Source organism: Myodes glareolus, chromosome 3 (genome assembly GCF_982192425.1).
Source record: "Myodes glareolus chromosome 3, mMyoGla1.1, whole genome shotgun sequence".
NCBI classification, from domain to species: Eukaryota; Metazoa; Chordata; class Mammalia; order Rodentia; family Cricetidae; genus Myodes; species Myodes glareolus.
In genome coordinates this window covers 72,242,571-72,261,030 of record NC_142028.1, presented here as the reverse complement: position 1 = coordinate 72,261,030, position 18,460 = coordinate 72,242,571, and the positions used below count along the sequence as shown (strand labels likewise).

The 18,460-nt window shown below is 50.4% G+C and overlaps 1 protein-coding gene across 3 annotated transcripts in view; it reads left to right on the top strand.

The window, feature by feature from the left end:
- Positions 1-5,406: 5,406 nt before the first annotated feature.
- Positions 5,407-18,460, top strand: part of Rims3 (regulating synaptic membrane exocytosis 3) — a 39,742-nt gene continuing 26,688 nt past the window's right edge. Inside the window, exon 1 of one of the 3 annotated variants that reach the window (XM_085686517.2) lies at positions 5,407-5,631. The gene's annotated coding sequence lies outside the window, so the exon portion shown is untranslated. The remainder of the gene's footprint in view (positions 5,632-18,460) is intronic. The other 2 variants (XM_048434553.3, XM_048434551.3) reach the window with 2 other exon arrangements.

Genomic DNA, 18,460 nt, shown 5'->3' with positions numbered 1-18,460 from the left:
TTTTGTTTCTTTTCAGTTTTTAAGATTTGTTTTATTTTCTGTGTATATATGTATTGCCTACACGTATGTACAGGCACCACATGCTTGCCTGGTGCCTGCCTGTATGTATACACACCACATACATGCTTGGTGCCTGGAAAGGCCAGGAGAGGTTGTCAGATCTCCTGGAACTGGGATAACAGTCATGTGATGCCATGTGGGTGCTGGGAATCAAACCCAGGTCCTCTGCAAGAGTAACTGCCAATCTATTCCTCCAGGCTGCCCTACCTCCTTAGGTTTTTTTTGAGGCAGGGTCTCAGATAGGATTCTCTGAATCCACAGTGGAGAGAGCTGGTCCCTGCAAGTTTTTTGACTTCCAAACATGCGTGGCACTCATACATATAACATACAGACATACACACATACACTAACTTTAAAAATTAAAAAGTTTCACTGGGCGGTGGTGGCGCACGCTTTTAATCCCAGCACTCAGGAGGCAGAGGTAGGAAGATCTCTCTGAGTTCGAGGCCAGCCTGGTCTACATAGCGAGTTTCAGGACTGGTTCCATGGCTACTGAGAAACCCTATCTTGAAATACCAAAATAAATAAATAAATAAATAAATAAAATAAAAATTAAAAGTGTCATTTTGCCTTACTGTTTCAGTCCGTGGTCAATTGGCCAATGGAGGCATATTATGGGTTACACAGTGCAGCAAAACTGCTCGTTTCACCGCCAGCAGGAAGAAGAGAGAAAGGAGAAGGAGGAGTCCTGTGAGCCCCTTGGTGGTCATGTCTCCCAGCGGCCTACAGACCTCCTACCAGACACCACCTAATTAGGGTTTCCCTAGTTCTCAGCAGTAATGTGCTTGGAACCCAGCTAGTGCCATGTGGAGATTTGGAGGTCACTCAAGAAGAAAACCCCAGGGACCAGTGAAAGGCCTCGGGGAGTAAAGGCAGTGGCAGCCAAGTCTGGCCTGAGTTTGATCCCCAGGACCTACATGGTAGGAGAGAATCAATATCTTTTGGCAACCTCACCTACACTCACAGACACAGACAGACAGACAGACAGACACACACGACGACAATGACAATCTTTTTCTTTTTTTTTTTTAAACTTTTATTTTATGTGCATTAGTGTGAAGGTGTCAGATCCCCTGGAACTGGATTTTCAGACAGTTATGAGCTGCCATGTAGGTGCTGGGAATTGAACCCGGGTCCTCGGGAAGAACAGTCAGTGCTCTTAACTGCTGAGCCATCTCTCCAGCCCCGACAATCTTTTTTTCTTAAAGAATAAAACAATGAGGTCCAAGAGATGACTCAACAGGTGAAGATGCTTGCTCCATAGACCTGATCCTTTTAGTCCAATCCCTGGAACCGACACAAAGATGGAAGGAGAAAATTGACTTCTTAAAGCTGTCCTCCGCCGGCTAGGGATGTGTGCACACGTGCACAGACAAACATAGCAGCCAGGTGAGAGGCGATGGTTCCCTCTCTCAAGGGAAAAAGCTGTTGTTGTTTTTTTTAAGAGAAAATTTCTTGGACTGATCTTGGTGGCTTACACCTTCAATCCCAGCACTCAGGAAGCAAAGGCAAGCAGATCTCCGTGAGTTTGAGGCCGGCTTGGTCCACTGAGAGATTTCCAGGGCACCCAGGGCTACACGGAGAAACCCTGTCTTGAAAAAACAAACAGACAAACAAAACCAAAAAAAGAACAAGAAAGAAAGGTCTGAGGAACAATGTGAAGTAGATTGAACTGAAATTTACAGTTCCCAGGACCGCCACATGAGGGAAGTGGTGAGCAGAGTCCTGGTGGACTCTGGCTCAGCCCTTGTCACCTGCTGAGGACCCAGATGGCAGAGCTGGGGTTTCCGGGGCTTCCCAGTCCTAGAACAGGTGGGCGCTGGCCAGGATACCTTAGGAAGAGTCTCCGTGATGCACTATGCCTGGTCTGGACTCTCACAGGCCCTCCTTGTGTATTCCCCCTAGACTTGGGAGAAGAGACAGCAAGGCAGAGGAGCAGAATGGAGGACATTCATCTCTTCCAGTTTGTGATTTATTTTTCAGATTTGATATCATGGTCACTTCTCTGGTAGGGAAGAGTATCGAACGTCCCAGTGTTTTCTGTTACAGAGTCTCAGCAGAAAAAGTCTTTGGACTCCAGATGGTTAACATGGTCTCTCATGCCTTTCTTCAGGTGTAGCATAAGCTGCTATTAGTTAAATATGTGCTTATGGAGTTTATTTGCCTGTCTGTGCAAGACGTGGCTTTCTTCTGTTTCTCCAGATGACTAGCCAGGCCTTCTACCCATTTGATGAAAGGCCTCCCCCCACCTCATTTCCCATCTTTGCTTTTTTGAGACAGATAGCTCAGGCTACCCTCCAACTCTTGATCCTTTCCTCTCTGCCTCTCAAGTGCTGGGATTACAGGCCTCACCCACCAAGCCCAGCACACACCCAGAACCCCCCTAGTTTATCTGAAGTACTGTCTTCACAGAATTCCCCAGTGTGACTGGGCCTATTTCTTTCATTTAGTTTTGTACAAATTTATGCAGAGAGTCATAATTCAATACATGTAAACAGTGTGCAATGATCAAATCAGGGTGGTTAACATTTCCCTCTCCATTAAACATTAAAAACATTTTGTTAACAGACACTAATTGTATTTATTTATGTTGGACAGTGTGCTAGCTCAGCACATGAGAACAATATGTCCTGAGCAAGTCAAGATGATTAACATTTCCATCGTCTTTTCATTGCTTCGTGTTTGGAGACCTCGTTTTTCTCTTCTAGGGGTTCATAAAGTACTTAATTTCTTTGTGAACTGTAGTCATCAGTGGGCCCGGTTCTGGGCTCCATTTTGCTCCAGGGATGTCTATTCCTGAATTTCTGTCATACTATGTCAGCAACATGGACTTTATAACATTTTTTAACTTAATCTTATTTTTAAAATTCTGCATACTTATTCTTCTATTTGCATTTAAGAGTCAACTCACCTCAATCTTCTGGAAACATACATAGAAGGGCCCAGAATTATACACGAAATGTACATTTGTGTATTTCTTTAGAAAAGAAGTCCAAAGTTTTCAACAATGGACCAAGAGACCATGATGCCAAAGGCAGCTTCTGACTTCCAGGCCCCCGTGACAGAGGGCAGAGAGAAAGAATGGCTCCCCTCAAGTACCTAACCCTCACAGCTCTGCATTCACTGTCTTTCACCTCCGTCATTGTTCCAGATACTTCCCTGACCCTCACATTGCCTACTTTAATCTAATTCCCTTGCTTGCTCCGGAACAGGCAGCCTATCACACAGGCTCTAGTTCTAGGCCTAGATTAGATGGTAACAACATTATCATTAATAAACAAATAAAATCATGAAGCCCGGTTGACAACCTGAGGGACCCAGCTTTGGACTCTTTACATTGCTGGGCCTCAGTTTACCATGTGGAGAAGGTATGGAAGACGATGAGGGAGATCCTTTATCCGAGTTATTTCCCTGGTCCTTTCTACCGCCCCACTCATCATTCACATTTTGTAAAATTAAGAACCTTCCCGCAGTAGCCGGGCCTGGTGGCACACACCTTTAATCCCAGCACTTGGGAGGCATAGGCAGGAAGCAGGAGGATCTCTGCATTCGAGGCTGGCATAATCTACAGAGTGAGTTCCCAGACAGCTGGGGATGCACAGAGAAACCCAAAACAATGACAACAAAATAACCCTTCCAGAATGACGGCAGAGATGCTTGGTCCTAAACTCACTTAAGCACAGCGAGCTGGGAGCAGGCAGGACCCTGGAAGAGGTATTTTCAGGTCCTGATCTGCCCATCCACCTCAAGTTCATTAGGGTAGGTGCCAAGCCCAGTGTGATGGCTGTTCTTGGTTATCAACTTGGCTACACCTGGGATTAACTGAAACCCAAGTAGCTGGATACACCTGGGAGGGATTTTTTTTCTTAATTTTTCTTAATTTTCTTAAATCATGTGACGTGGGAAGACACATTTTTAACTTGGATCTTTTGGGGTGGGAAGATCCACCGTTGCTGGCAGCCTATAGAAAGGACAGGGACGAAAGAAGCTTCGCTGTCTTTGTCTGTTTGCCTTCATTCTTGCCAGCAAGTCAGTTCTTCATTGGCACTAGGGTCTCTTCCTTCAGGACTTGGTACATACCGCAAACCAGCTGAGACGTCTGGTCCCATTGAGCAACTACTGGATTCTTGAACTTTCTGTTGGAAGACTGTCATTGTTGGACGAGTTGGACCACAGCCTGTAAGCCATTCTAAGAAATTCCCCCTTTCTCTCTCTCTCTCTCTCTCTCTCTCTCTCTCTGTGTGTGTGTGTGTGTCTATATATATAATATATATAGTATATAACATGTAATATGTGCATATAATGTATATAACACACACACACACACACACACACATATATATATATAGAGAGAGATACTTTGGGTTTGAGACCTTCTGGTGTCAGGACTGGCCAGTACAGTTTTAGGGTTTCTTCTTAACAGAAACCATCAAGAAAGCCCCTCATGGTTCTGGAAACAAAAAATAACTCCAGATATTGTGAAAAATCTCCTCAGGACAAAACCATCCAAATTGAAAACCACTCTCACATGTTGGGAGAGAGTTAACAGGGTCACGAGGACTGACACTCTAGTCCCTTCCACTAAGTCCAAAAGGGACATTAAAAAAAAAAAGACATATTTTTACTTCTGTGTGTGCATATGTGTGCTGGTGCCTGCAGACGCCAGAAGAGGGCATCAGACTCCTTGGGACTGGAGTTACAGGTGGTTGGGAGTTGTCTGATGTGGATGCTGGGAACTGAACTCTGATCCCCTTCAAGAGCAGAGGGCTCTCTTAATTGCTGGCCTCTCTCTAACCCCAGAAGGTCTTTCACAGCAAGTGCTTGAGTAAGTAAGTACTTTCTCCTCTCTAACCTGCTTGCTTGCTTTCCTTCTTTTTCAATCCTGGTCTTTAAAATGTTTGTATATTGCTTAGCCTTATTGCTCACCATATGAAGTTCCTGGATCTGGTTCAGAGTAGATTGGGGGCACCTGGGAAGTACCCTCAAAGACAAGGAAGGATGAGAAGGAACAGTTGGTGTAGAGGTATAGACAGGCAGAGGACAAGAGGGAGCATCTTAGAGACAGGGAACTATTTCCCTGAGCGGTCCCAGCCTCTGTTTCTTAGGGGCTCACCCCTTCTAGGCCTACTCAGCATGGATAGACCTAGAAGGTTCAGATCCCCAAGGCCCCGCCCACCATAAAACCACGCCCACATGACCCCGCCCCGTTAGCTGATCCCTCCCACCAGCCCGAGGCCCCGCCCCTGTCAGGCCCTCTTCGCCTCCCGCCAGCCGTGGCTCTGGCTTTGCACCCGGCGGCGACTGAGAACTGTAGTGGCTGCGGAGCCAGCAGCGCAGGCGGGCGGAGCGGAGCTGTCCGGCCCGGTGGCGGGCGATGCCCCCGTGAGTCTCTGTCGCTGCCCGTCCCCGCCCCGCGTCCCTACCCCTTCGGAGTCCGCGCCCGCCAGGGGCCGGGCCGCGCCTACTGCCGGGTCCGCGGGGCGGGGTCCCGGGGCAGCACCTGCCTCGCCTTGCGGAGCTACTCCGCCAGCGGAGCCTCGCTCCCGGCGTGGACCCCAGCCCCACCTCGGGGTAAGTCAGCAGGCCTTGCGTGCCTGCGAGTGGGCGTGGGGAGGGGGCTGCGGTCCAGGGACCACGCCGGGGAGGGGGTTCCGGCCGGCCGCCGAGCGCTACGTAGGGATGTGTGCCAGGTCTGAGGGGCGGGGGCCCGCGATGCGCACAGCCTGAGATGATTGTGGGGCGGGGGCTGAGCCTGGAAAATGGGGTAGATTCTCCCCAGAATCTGGAGTACTTTGCTGACGCTCAGGGCTCACCTGGGGCCCTAGTCTTCAACAGCATTGCTTGGCATGGCATTTTTGGAAAGTGCTTAAAATCCCTCCTGGAAAGGCAGCTTGCCTTTCTCCCTCCTGCCTGTACCCTGGTTGGGAAGCGGCCACTTTTTCCTCCCAACGTGACACCATTGTACCCAGAGAAAACACCCCCCTCCTCGGGAAGGAGCGAGGTGGTGCTCACGCAGCCTCAGGGTAGGAAGAGGGGGCTTCTGGGAAGCTGGGGAAAAGTGGTCAGGGGCAGGATGGGTTGCCCAGGGCTTCAGGGAAGCTTGGCAAGACCCTTCATGGGCCATTCTGGCATCATCTCGTTCGTTTGGGAGGATAGGTCCCCTTGGCTGGCCTCCTGACTGCCTGGAACCCAGGCCCCTGTCACCTTTGGACAGCCCAGTCTGAGGGAGTGGGTCTCCTCCTAGTGCCACAGAAGCTCATGAATGGTCCATAGCCCTTGTAGTCCCAGGCTGAGGTGGGAAATTCTATACCTAAAGCTGGAGAAACAAGGGGCTCTGGCTGGCAATGCCACCACGGGCCTTCAGGGCTTGGGCCTGGGGGAATGGCTGTGTCCAACTCTGTCTCTAAGGGTGAGGTCTATGAGTTCTCTGCTGGTGACGGTTTCACACTTGGGTCTGGGGCCTGAATGGTGGAAAGAGGGTCTTTCACCAAGGGGTTAACAAATCATCTCCACAGTTGCAGCCAGCCACCAATTAGTCCATAATCACAATCACACAGCTGGCAACTGTCCATACAGTCAAACGAAGAGGGTAGCCTAATGGGACATTCTCTGGACAGGGGCCTGCTGGAGGGGTCCGTGCAACTTCCTAGAGTTTACAGACATCTGACCGTTTACAAGCCCAGAGCTGATTAAACTTATCTTCAAACCCAGGCTCTGATATTTCCTGGCTTTGCGATATTAAAGAAATCACTTGCCTTCTCAGGGCTTCTTCCAGCAAAATAGACCTGTGTTTTAGGAGGAGTAAATACAATGGTAGGTCTGAGCAGCTTATTCCTGTGTCTATCCTCATCAGCTCAGGGGACAACTACTGAGCTACACACAGCACTGTGCCCAGTGCTGGGGCAGGCATGCTGGAGCCAGGAACTGAGGACTCAGCAGGGACCTTATTCCCATCCTCCAGGGCATGTGGTCGCTATCACTGTCTTAACTGTTCTCTCTCCCTCCTTGCCACTCCTAGTCTCTGGACATTGACTGGATTTTACTCTTTGGAGCCCAGGTCTGACGCTGCTGGCTCTCTGGGCCCCTCCTCTCCCTAACCAGATGCTGAGCTCTGTAGGGGCTGTCAGGGGTCTGGGTGATGTCTGTCCATAGTTGCAGAAGTGGCTGGCCCTTTAAGGAGTGAAGAAAACAATTATCAGACTGGGCATTGCATCAGCTGGAGCCTGGAGGGTCCCAGGGGAGGGGGAGGGAGACTGGTGGTTGATTTCATTAGTGCCATGTGAGAACTCTCACCTGAGTCTGCCCCACTACCCAGCTGAAGCTCCCCACCCCAGGAAACAGCCACCCCAGGGCTCTCTGGCCCTAGGAACCCTGCCTTGGAAGGCTTCTCTATGTACCTCAGTCTTGTCACGAGCCCAGGCTCAGGGGGTGTAGCAAAGTGCCTCTCACAGAACCTTTTGCTGACTATGGCAGTGGCTCTTTCCCTTAGCATTCTGCTGACTTGGGGCGCAGAGTGCATCTCCTACAACATTTTGCTGATAATGGGGGTGCCTCCCCCATTTGTGTTTGGCTGACATGGGGTGTTTCTTTCACAGTGGGTACAGATGACTTGGCCACTGGCCTCTTTTCATGGCAGATCTGTGTTCCACAGAGATGTTCGTAACCAGACACAGGGGCTCTGTAGGCTGGGATGGGCGCCGTGGGTGAGATGTGTTCGTTGTGGCCGATGAGTCACAGGGGTGTGGGGTCAGTGGCAGAGAGAAGACAAGGTGCTTGGGCACTAGACAGAGCGAGGTTTGTGTCCTCCACCTGTGACGACTACACGTGTCCATCTCGACTCCCTGGCCTTCATTGGCTCTGGAAAGCAAGAGTGATTGCCAGGCTTTGGTGGTACCTGCCTGTATTCCTTGCATTTGGGAAGGCAGATGCAGTAGGACTGTTGCAAGCCTAGTCTACATAGCAAGTTCCTGGCCAGTCAGAGCTACAGAACGAGACCTTGTTTCAAAAACCCAAGCCCAAACCAGGTGTGCTTTGCATCCATACTGGCCCACCTGCCTAGACGGTACTGCTGGATTAAGTGTGTTACCAAAATGTGCAGTCAGCCTAGGACAGGTGGGGATCCTCTCTGTGTGATGATTCTCATTCCTTGCAAGTGTGGACTCTTCACTCTTGGAGCTCAAGATAGCTGAATAAGACCCGAATATGGTAGTATACTCCATAATCCCAGCTGATGGCAAGTAGATCAGGAACTCCAGGCTAACCTGAGCTATCTAGCAAGTTTGAGGCCAGCCTGGGCTACATGAGACCCTGCCTCAAAAACAAAACAAAGCAAACAAACAAACAAACAAACAAACAAAAAACTCCAAAATACCAATCAAGGTCATTGCACAAGAACCAAGAAAGGGGAGGCGGGGAGGAGTGGGAGAAGGGAGTGAGGGCCCTCTTGCCTCTGTTGCAGGATGGTGCATCTGTCACTCAGTACCACTGGTACAGCAAGCTCTGGGAATCTTGGAGGCCCTCTCTAATAGGGTCATGGTCTAGAGCATATATGACGTGTGTTGAAAGTAAGGGTTCATGGGCCTATCACTGCAGGTTGCTCCCCTACCTTCTGGGGTTCAGGAAGGGCTTCCTCTTAGTGAGGCATGGAGGGTGTCATGTAGGCAAGGAGGCAAAGAAGCAAGGATGAACAGGGAGGAAACAGTGTTTGGGGATTCCGGTGGTGTGGGAACATCCTGGTGAATATAGGGGAGCGGTGTGTGGCAGGCTAGAGGACAACCAAGCTCCACAACCCTGGGTTAGCAGTATACTAGAGATGTGGAGGCTTATTTTGAAGCCAGTGGCAATCCCTAAAGGGTTTTAAGGAGTGGAGGCAGGGCCAGAGTTCTAGGTATGCCTGTGGGCCACAAGGGAGCCTCTGCGTGAGTGACCTTTTGCCCTCTCTTAGCCCTTCCCTTAGGTAGCAGCAGAGAGGGTACCCAGGGAGCCCTTGTTTATGTGACTCTTCCCAGGAGGGAGGCAGTCCTAGTGTCTTCAGATCCCTCTCAGTGGGCTGAGCCACATCTCAGCCTTGTTGACTGAGCTCAGCCCTTGGGGCCAGGTTTTCCCAGCCTCTGGGGAGTCAGGGGGCAAGGTATAGAGCTTTGATGCTCGTCCATTCTGTGTTCAAATCCTAACTCGGCAGTTCAGAAGCAGAGCATGCCTGTGTCTAAACTTGACCGTCGTCAGCTATGAAATGGGAAGCAAAAAGTGAAATTCTAGCTGGAAATTGTAAGGCCCTATGCCAGGTGGCATTTTTACTACCTCATGTGAGGGCTAGCCTGGGAAGTTGGCTCGAGGTAGGGACAGACCCCTGTGCTTAGTGTGACTCCACACTTTAATTTTCTGTCACCACTGTCTGGAAAGAATTGTTTTGAACAAGGGCCTGGGCTTTCATTTAGCACTGGTCTTTTCATATTATCTAGTTCATAATCCAGGGAGAGGGGACAGCCTTGGAAATAGTTCCTGAGGGGAGGATGTCAAAGGTGGGGTGGGGGTTGACTATCTGTCCAAAGGGGGGTGGGTTGTTAGTCACAGTAAGGCTTGCATAGTGTTTACCCTACGGTTCTTCCGCTAAGCACTTTACATACTCATTTTCACCAACAAGGGGAAGATGATCATCACCTCCACGGTACGGATGAGGGAACTGAGGTTATCTGACCACAGTCCCACAGTCGTCCAGAGAGAGACCTGAGATTCAAAGACAGGGTGACTGGTAGCAAGACAGCAGCATGGCTTGGGAAGTCTTCACTTAGGTGAGGGACTGCCTGAGCTGAGCCTGGCAGAACTTGGCATTCATTCATTCATTAGTTCACTCACTCACTCACTCACTCACTCACTCACGGGATCTTACTGTGTAGCTCTGGCTTGCCTGGTTGCTACTTCAAACTTGTGGCAATTATCTGGTCCCAGCTCCTTAAGCACTGGAATTAGAGACATGCGCTGTCATGCTTGGAAGGGAGAGCTTGGCTTTGCCCAGAGGGATGAAGGGGAACAGGGGAAGCGAAAGCTTTTGAACACAGTCGAAGCCCAGGGTATGCTTCTTGGCTGGGAGAGGGAGACTCAAGGCCAGATGCCTTCGGGATCTGAAAGAGGATAAACTTTTGGCTTCATGATTCTTACTGTCCAAGCCCAGAATCTCTGACCACTCTGCCCCCAGGTCCTGCTGTTGCCATGACTTCTCAGAGATTAAACTGACCCCTCTTCTCCCTATACCACTACTCTCTTGCCCACCCTACCCAGGTCATCTGACTTTCTATTCTGAATTTAATTATCTCTTCTGGGTTCAGTACCTGTAGGTCTTATGCGTCCTAGACACAGCCTTAGGATCAAACCCAGGTCCCCAGCTCCACCCACCTGCACCTGCTCTGCTTCCAGGGTCCCTGGCTTGTCTCTGTCACCATCAACATCACCCACCCACTTGCTCAAGCTGGAAGCTGGAAATTCTCCTGGACACCTCCCTGTCTTCGCCCCCACAGCCTACAGCCAAGCCTAGTGAGCCTTGTTCTCCAGCGTTCCTCTCTTGGGTCAGGTCTGTGGCCCTTCTTCCTACCCACAGCCCCCGCTAGGACATTACTCTCTGTCATCTAGATTCCCACGGCGACCACCTAGCTGGACTCCTCACACTCTCCTGCCTGCCCCGCTTGCTAGCATCTTGTAGATGTAGCCAGCACAGTCTTCTAAAGATAAATGTTTGATTGTGTCATTTCCCTGCTTAAAACTTCCAGGACTTCTTAGAATAAAATCCAGATTTACTGACGCAGTCTCCAAGGCCCCATGCGATCTGGTCCTCACCTCCCTACTTACATCATCTTCCGCATTCTTCCTTACCCTCCACCGCAGGACATTTGCACATGTTGTCCCCGATGCACACCCCCTCCTGGGGACCCTGCTGACTCCTGGTCCTAGACAACAACCCAAGTGTCATTTGAGCAGAGAAGTCTAATCGGTGGATCTGGACCCTGTGTTACCCAGCTCTGGCACTTAGTAGGTACACAGTGAGTTGGCTGGTGCATAAAGAGCAGGTACCTCATCCTGCAGCATCCTTAGTGGCCTCTCTGCCTCCAAGCCTGCATTTTCAGCCTTTTCTCCATACATTCCCCAGAGCGATCTTTCCAAAACATAGAACTGACCCTGTCACCCCCTGCTACTTAAAATACTTCAATAGCTCCCCATAGCTGACAGGAAACGGCCTCAGCTTCTTAGCATGGTATTCAAAGCCCTTTATGATCTGTACCTAACTCCCTGTGCATCCCCACCTCTCCGCTTCCGCAGCACACTTTGAACACCTGGCAGCTCCTCCAGCAGGCCAGGCTGTTTTGTGCCTCTGTGTACCTACGCTTGCTGTTCCCTCTGCTTGCAATGCCTCGCCCACCCCAGCCTGTCTCTAGAGAATGTCTCTCACTTCTTCAAACCATCTCAGCCACCTACCATCACTGTGAAGCTTGTATAGGACCCTTGGCCCATCCAGTACGGTTAGCCCGCCCCGCCTCTGCCATGTCAGTGCCAACTCTACATCTCTACCTTTGGGTGTTCATCTTTATATTGCCAGCCCTCAGCTCCTGCCTTACTTAGGAAAATCCAAGCATACCAGCTTCAGTAATAGAGGTGTGTTAGGAGGAAGGTTTGTAACAGAGAACAAGGCTGGGGGTGGGGCTAGCCTAGGGAGGTGGGACCTGGAAGGCTAGAGAATTTGAATCTTCATTCTCTGCACCCTGCTGGCAGCCTTTGCTTCTCTGTCCCCTCTGACAGGATTCTGGTCTTGTGACCCTGGATTCCAGCCACATTTATAACTAGCATCTAGGACTTGGCAGATCTAAACCCAAATTCCCAGGTGAAGATCTGATTGGCTCTGAGGGAATCAGGTGCCACCCTGGGCCGCACACCCATAACCCACGGTGAGGGATCACAAAGGCAGACATGAACATGGCCACTGGAACCTACCCCGTGTGTGTGTGTGTGTGTGTGTGTGTGTGTGTGTGTGCGCGCGCGCGCATGCACGCGTGTACGTGCGTGTCAGTGTCATTGTTAGCCGGACAAGTGCAGAAGACATCTGCTCAGTATTTAAGGTGCCAGGTGGAGCAGGCAGGTGGGCAGAGTGCCAGCCTTCCGTGCAGATAGCACCTGGAGAAAGGGGGCCTGGAACTGTGACTTAAAGGGGGCTCTTCCCAGGGTAATACTGGCCAGAGCAGGCACTGAAGACCTTGTCACATGTCACTAAGGGCCCAAGCAGGGAGACAGGATGGGATGATGACTTTAGGATGGGGTGAAGGAAGGCCTGCACAGCCAGAACTACATTTTACCATACCCGCCTCCAGTCAGGGATTAATTCCAGGGCCTTGCATGTGTTACACAAGCGCTCACCCCCAAGTGGCAACCTCAATCTTAGAATTTTTGAGACACCATCTCATCATTTAGCCCAAGTTGGCTTCACACTTGCATTCCCTGCCACTACTTCTTGAGTGCTAGACCACTACACCAACCGGATTATCTTCCCTCTCACTCTTCCTTTAAGGCTGAAGTCATAGTGGTGGTGCACACCTTAGTTCCAGCACTCAGGAGGCAGAGGCAGGTGGATCTCTGAGTTCGAGGCCAGCCTGGTCTAGAGATGGAGTCCCAGGCCAGCAGACTACACAAAGAAACCCTGTTTTTAAAAAAGTTTCATTTTCTTTTCTCAGCAAAGAACCATTGCATGCCTATCTCACCAAACAGCCATTCCTGACCTGTGGCTATCTCTCCAGCCAGCCATTCCTGACCTGTGGCTATCTCTCCAGCCAGCCATTCCTGACCTGTGCCTGTCTCACCAGCCAGCCATTCCTGACCTGTGTTAATTCTCTTCGTCTTGCTTCCCTAGTAATAAGCCCTCTTGGACACTTGCTCTGTACCAGGCACCAGACACATGCTTCCATTTAATCCTTACGTCTTGATAAAGATGTGATATTATTTTGTCCATTTTAAAGACATGGAAACTGAGATTCAGAGAGGTGGTGTTGATAGCCCAGAGACATACAACGGTATGACTCTGGAATAAAACTCTTTGTATTGGCTATTCACCTGCCTGTTTGCTCTTTGGGGTTGTGAGAGCCTTCTAAGCATATGCAGGTAGCCAGCTTCCTACCTTCCCCACTGTCCCACCCAGGATCACCCAGAGTGAGGGCTCCTGACTCTAGGACACATGTCATCTGTGTGGAAGTCAAATCTCCTCCTCGTGGAGCTGCCTTGTAGAGCTGTGTGCCTAGGCAAACCTCCTAACCTCTCTGGGCCTTTTCTCTTTTTTAAAATGAAGATTATAATCCCTGCCGTGAGTTTCATATTAGATGGAGGACTATAGTGACAAATTGTAAATAGGAAACAAACCCTGGGAAATTTCTTTATAAAAATGTATATTTGTATGTGTATGCATGTACATATGGGCATGCCATAACACACATGTAAACGCCAAAGGACAACTTGTGGAAGTTCTCTCTGCCTTCCACCATGTGGGTCCTGGGGATCGACCTCAGGTCATCCAGCCTGGTGACAGGTACCTTTACCTGCTGAGCCATCAAATCCAGCAAGTCCAGGGTCCTCCCAGGGAGAACGAGTTTGTATAGCTATGAATGTCTTTCAGAACTTCCCAGCCCCTCTTCTCTCCCTCTCTGCAGAGATCTCAGACTGGGCTGAGCGCTGTGGCCAGCAGCTCCAAGTAGCTGAACTGTGGTAGTGGAGCTTACCTTGTTTGACTTGGCTTTATTGAGACAGGGTCTCACACTATCCTGGGCTGATCTGGAACGTACTGTGAAACTCAGGCTGGCCTCAAACTTCTGGCAGTTACGCCCCTGCCTCGGCCTCTCCCCAGGGCCAGAGTTACAGTGTGAACTGTCATGTCTGAAAAAGTACATGTCTGTCTTTTGAGTGGGTGTGTGGGTGAGTGGGCACACACCACTGTGTACGAGTGGAGATCAGAGGAGTCGATTCTTCTCCTTCCGCCATGTGGGTGTCAGGAATGGAGCTTCAGTCGTCAGGTTGGAGGCAGCACCTTTGCCCGCCGAGCCACTCAGCAGCGTGCAACTTCGTTGTTTGACTGTTTGTTTTTACAGTCTTTTTCTAGTTATTGGAAGTGATATTGACTTTCTGTTTATACTAGCAACAGAATTCCTATTTGAAATAGTTCACATAAGTTTTGAAAGTGTCAATTAAAGCCGGGCGGTGGTGGTGCACCCCTTTAATCCCACCACTCGGTAGGCAGAGCCTGGCGGATCCCTGTGAGTTCGAGGCCAGCCTGGTTTACAAAGCAAGTTCCAGGACAGGCTCTAAAACTACAGAGAAACCCTGTCTCAAACAACAAAACCAAAAAAGGAAAGTGTCAATGTATAGAAAATAATGTGCAGGAGACTGGGATTTGGCAGAAACCATCAATGTGGTTCACTGATGTGTGGACAATGCAAAATCATGGCTGTGGGATGGTAGAGATCTTTGCCTCTTCCACCCATTTACCTAAAAAATGAAGTTTCTCCCTGCTATATTGGCCTACTCTCCTCTGCTTATTCTATGTTCAGGCTCTCCCCTTTCTTCCCCACCTCCCCTTCCTCCCTTTCTTTCTTTTTGGTGGTGCTGGGGTCAAACACAGGGCCTCACGTGCTTCCTCACTCAGCCACCAGGCTGGGGCTGTTCTTTGTTTTGTTCTGCTTTGCTTTGACTCTTGCAAACTGGAGAATTTGTGTGTGGTCCCACAGCAGGTTTGAGATGTCTGGATGGGGGCAGGAGATGCTCTCACTCCAGGCTAGGCCTTGAGGTGTGGAAGGATGGGAGCTCAGACCTGTGGTCCTCCTGTCTCCATACACAACAGACTTCGAGCTCCCTAGGAGCCTGGAGCCCCACGCGGCAGTGAGGCTTTGGGAGTTGTGGGTAAGAGAAGCAGTCCTTGGAGCTTTGTGTCCTAGAGCTTGGAGCCCTAGAACAACAGAGCTAAGAGGCTTTGGACTCTCCAGGGTTCCCATTTCCCGACTCCCTCCTCTATCCACCTCTTTGTGCCTCTGTTTGTCCCTGAGGCCTGGACAGCAGCTACCAGAAAGCCTCAGAGACTAGATTTCTCCACAGGGCTCAAGTCCAGAGCAGACAGTAGAAAGGAAGGAGGAAAAGAGAGAGAGAAAGGTCTGTCTATCTCCTGCAGAGAGGTCTTTCTGTCTCCTGCATAGTCAGATTCATAGCAGGTACACATTGCCCTGGGCACCAGGAAAGTGGGAGCCTGGGCAGACTGTGGGTGTATGCTGTGTGTCCATGGTGAGAGAGGATCACTGTCAAGGTGTACCTTTGTGTGTGTGTGTGTGTGTGTGTGTGTGTGTGTATGTATGGGCACACACGCTCGTGTGTGCGTGCACCTGCAAGTGCAATATAGTGTGTCTACAGCTCACTGACCCTCATGTGATGTATCTCGGGTTGTCTGAAGGAGTTTTCAGGAAGCATTTGAGTTTGCGGTGTGTGTGTGTGTGTTGGGCAGATGTATGTGGGTCTGTGGTCATTGGATCTCTGTAATGTGTGCGTGCATGTTTGTGTGCATGCTCGCACTGTATGCCTGAGTGCCCTGTTCAGGTAGCTTGTGTGCTGGGTGTGGTTGTGCTTGATGTGGTTGTGGCGTTCTTTGTACGGTGTGTCTCCAGTTCTGGGTGAAGATTTATCACTGGACTGGAAGAGACCTGGGCATGCAGGAATAGATGCCACTCCTGTCTGTCCAGGTCAGCTGAAGCTGTGCTGGATATGAGAGAAGGTCCCCCGGGTGGGCAGTGGGCACAGCGGTGGCGCCTTCCGGCTTGATGCAGGGCTAGTAATCGGAGCCCCTTCCCTTCATGAAATATTGATCAGCCTGGAAGGCAGCCCTGACCAGGGGAGGGGCTGGCAGGCGTGAGCGCCGGCCGCTGTCCTTGGTGCTGCTGATGCTGCCTGGCTGAGTATCCGTGCTCAAGGGAGAGCTAGCCAGAGCAAGGCTCTGAGCCTAACACCATTAGCAGGCCCCCACTCTCAGGATGAGTTTACCTGTCCCTGCCACAGCACCCTGCAAGTTTCCTTACCCCATCTATGAAGGGGGAGTATGGGAAGCAGGCGGGTGTCTTACTGAGATTCAGTATCTCAGGGCTGGGTTTGCATATTTGCCTGTGGTCCTCATAGGATTGTCTGGAGTGCCCCTGCTCACTCTCACAGTGGATAATAAATGATGTTCTTATCTACTGTAAGACCGATCCAACAACCTATTTCCCTGTATCTCTGCTCTGCCTGGGAGTTCTGTAGCTATGTGGTGTGCTTTACATGTGTTTGGGGGTACAGTAATTGTTCTTCCTGTGTTGGGCTGGACTGGACTGTTTGGAAGCCCCATGGCATTTGGAATCACACTGAAGCCCAGGCCTTCTACCAGGATATCCAGACCCTTCTCTGCCAATCTAAATTCTACCTTTCCTACCTGATATGGTGGTATCCATCCCAGAGGGTCAGATAGGAGGGTTGAGGCCAGCCTGGTCTGTATAGCAAGATCCTATCCATCCAGTCACTCCATCAAGTAGTGTTTCTTTTTGTTCATTGACTTCTTCTGCTTCTGAGGAAGACGTCTCTGTGGTCCACAGTGAGGTGGTATGGGAATGTCCACCTATATTCTTATGGCACCTTCCCTGAATTCTACATTTTTTTTTTAATTTTGAGACAAGAATTCACAGCCACATGTGGTTGCGCATGCCTTTACCCCAGCCCTTGGGAGACAGAGGCAGGCAGATCTCTTGAGTTCTAGGCCTCTCCTGATTTACAAGGCAAGTTCCAGGACAGTCGGAGCTACACAGAGAAACCCTGTCTCAAAACAAAACAAAGAACAAGCAAATAACAAAAAAGAGACAAGGGCTCTGCAGTCCAGACTAATCTTGACCTCATGGAGTTCCTCAAGCCTCAGGCTCCCAAACGTTGGAATTACAATCCTAACCACTATGTCTAGCTTCTTCTACTTGGAATTGCCCAATCTCCCATCTGTAGAACCCTTTCTCCTGCCTGTCACTATTGCCTTGTGTCCACCTATACTATACTCTCCTCTGAGCATCCCACTTCCTTTCCATGTCTCTTCCTCTCTGGGAAGAACACACCCATTCCTGCCCACTCCTATACGTCTCCTGAGCTCAGCGGATCTGCTTCCTGTCCAGTGTCTCCACCCATAAACTTCAGGGTTGACTTAGACTCCTTGTGACTATTGGGTGCTCATTTTCTGCTTTGGCAAGGTTTATCTTTAGGGACCCCTCGGGATCTGTTGATGGCACCTCACATTCCTATCCTCTCCATTAATTGCTTGGATTCTGCTTACTCCCTTCTCTCAAATTTGTCTCCTCACCCTTTCTAGAGGCTCCTGAATCCCATCCCTTTCTTCTTTCTCCATGAAGGGCAACCATGCAGCCCTTCCAGCCTGTCCAGAGCAGCCGTCCCCTCCATGCAGGGCAATCTGCAGCCCTTCCAGCCTGTCTAGAGCAGCCATCACCTCCATGCAGGGCAACCATGCAGCCCTTCCAGCTTGTCCAGAGCAGCCGTCCCCTCCATGCAGGGCAACCGTGCAGCCCTTCCAGCCTGTCCAGAGCAGCCGTCCTCCCATCAGCTTGTTTCTGATCTGCGCACAGTTCCAGATTGATTGCTGGAAAGTACTGTGCCTAAATCTTGTTAGACTTCACTCCTGCAGGATTAAAGACAGACTTCCTAGCTCCACAGTCAGGGACTCTTATTGACAGCTTATAACTTCTCTTCCTGGTTCCCTCTTCCCCAGCTGCACTCACCTTCTGCTCCTCTGTCAGACTCTGTTCTGTAGACCTGGCTAGTGGTTTCCACTGCTTTCTGTCCCCACACTCCCACCTGCCCTCTGCTCGGCTCTGCTTCGTACTTCTTCTGGTGCCCCACCTCCTATGGCGTTCTTTCTTTTTACAGAACACCCAGAGTGTTTCCCTTGGCATCTCGGGTCCATGAGTGGACCACAGGCCAGCAGCAAGGGCATCATCTGGAAGCTGGTGGGAAGAACAAAACACAGAATCCCAGGCTCCACCTGTGAGCCCTAGGGTCAGGATTTGTGCTCACGTCTGAGTTTGAAGAGCACCGGTTGATGTGTTCACGGTACCCTGCTTGTATTGGTGCACGGCCTTTCGCCAGGACATGGGGGATAATCTCAGATGCCAAGTTTAGCACTATCAGGTGATGGCTGCCGTGTTGGCCAGGTTTCACAGTCTGTGATGGAGGAGTGGACAGTGGAGATGGCCAGGAAGATTATATACCCTTCCCACCTCTCAGGTCCCAGAGCTCAGACTGTAACTCCAACTGCAGAAAGTACTCTGGAAACCCAAGGAGGAATCAATTAATCAATGGAAATCAGTCATCA